Below are 1,379 nucleotides of genomic sequence, written 5' to 3' on the forward strand. Positions count from 1 at the left end.
CAGTAAAAACAGGTAATAACAGAATAAAACAGGCAGAAATAGCAATCGAAAGGCTTAAAAAGTCGAAAATGCAGAAAAAAATACTTAGAATCTGGAAAGTTTGTCTTTTCTGGTCTCTGCTGCTCTAGGAACTCTGCCGGACACCATGAGGAGCTGTGCTGAGTTCTCTATAGCCAGAAAAGCCCGCCAAAGTGTGCTTTATAGCAGGGGGCTGGAAAAGACAAGAAATGACCCAAAATGGCCAATAAACTACAAGTTACTGCCTTAAACCACTCCTCTGAGGACAAACAGGCAGCTCAGTACTCCCTACTCCCACTAGTGAGTAAAGAAACTACCCCCTGACCAAACAAGGAAAATGGAGAAACACAGGAACCAAGACAAAGCCCAGGGATCAGCAAATCTGATCACTGGAACAAACTATTAGGAAAGTATGGAAAACAAGAGTATTTTTTTTTTTTTCAAGTTTTTTTCAGATAGGCAGAAAATACAATAAATGCTGTGTTTTTCGACTAATTGCTATCAAAAGCTAGTACACTTGAGTGTATTAGCCTGTTGTTTAACTTTTATGCAAAACTTAAACAAGCAAGTGCAACAAACAATTCAAGCTATTAAAAACAGTAAAACAGGTAATAACAGAATAAAACAGGCAGAAATAGCAATCGAAAGCCTTAAAAGTCGAAAATGCAGAAAAAAATACTTAGAATCTGGAAAGTTTGTCTTTTCTGGTCTCTGCTGCTCTAGGAACTCTACTGGACACCACGAGGAGCTGTGCTGAGTTCTCTATAGCCAGAAAAGCCCGCCAAAGCGTGCTTTATAGCAGGGGGCTGGAAAAGACAGGAAATGACCCAAACTGGCCAATAAACTACAAGTTACTGCCTTAAACCACTCCTCTGAGGACAAACAGGCAGCTCAGTACTCCCTACTCCCACTAGTGAGTAAAGAAACTACCCCCTGACACCTCACATAACTGGTATTGCACTGAGTACATGTGTGTGCGCATTGTGTCATAGGTAGGTACTATGCTACTGGCCCGGGGCATACAACAGCCTAGCCATATGCTACCCTGCCATTTGACACACATGTAATGTGATTACACTTGCTCCTGTCAAACGGATACACAGAGGTGACTCCCAGGGCATATTACCTATCTCCATAACATTCATCATGGGGTATGTATGACATCTACTAATGAGGAACCTTGTTTATTAATGCTGGGCAGTTTAGTCCAGAGTATGGCATATTTGTGCATAGGAACCTGTACCTCCAGTATGTGCTCTTTAGTGCGTTGAAAAAGATTAGGGCCCTAGGTCATGTAGCCCGGAGGGATTGTGAGGTGTTGTCATGGTGGTTGGCCAACTGCTATGGGTGTGACATACCTC

Source organism: Protopterus annectens, chromosome 9.part0 (genome assembly GCF_019279795.1).
Source record: "Protopterus annectens isolate FY-2018-M chromosome 9.part0, PAN1.0, whole genome shotgun sequence".
In the NCBI taxonomy this organism is placed as follows: domain Eukaryota; kingdom Metazoa; phylum Chordata; order Ceratodontiformes; family Protopteridae; genus Protopterus; species Protopterus annectens.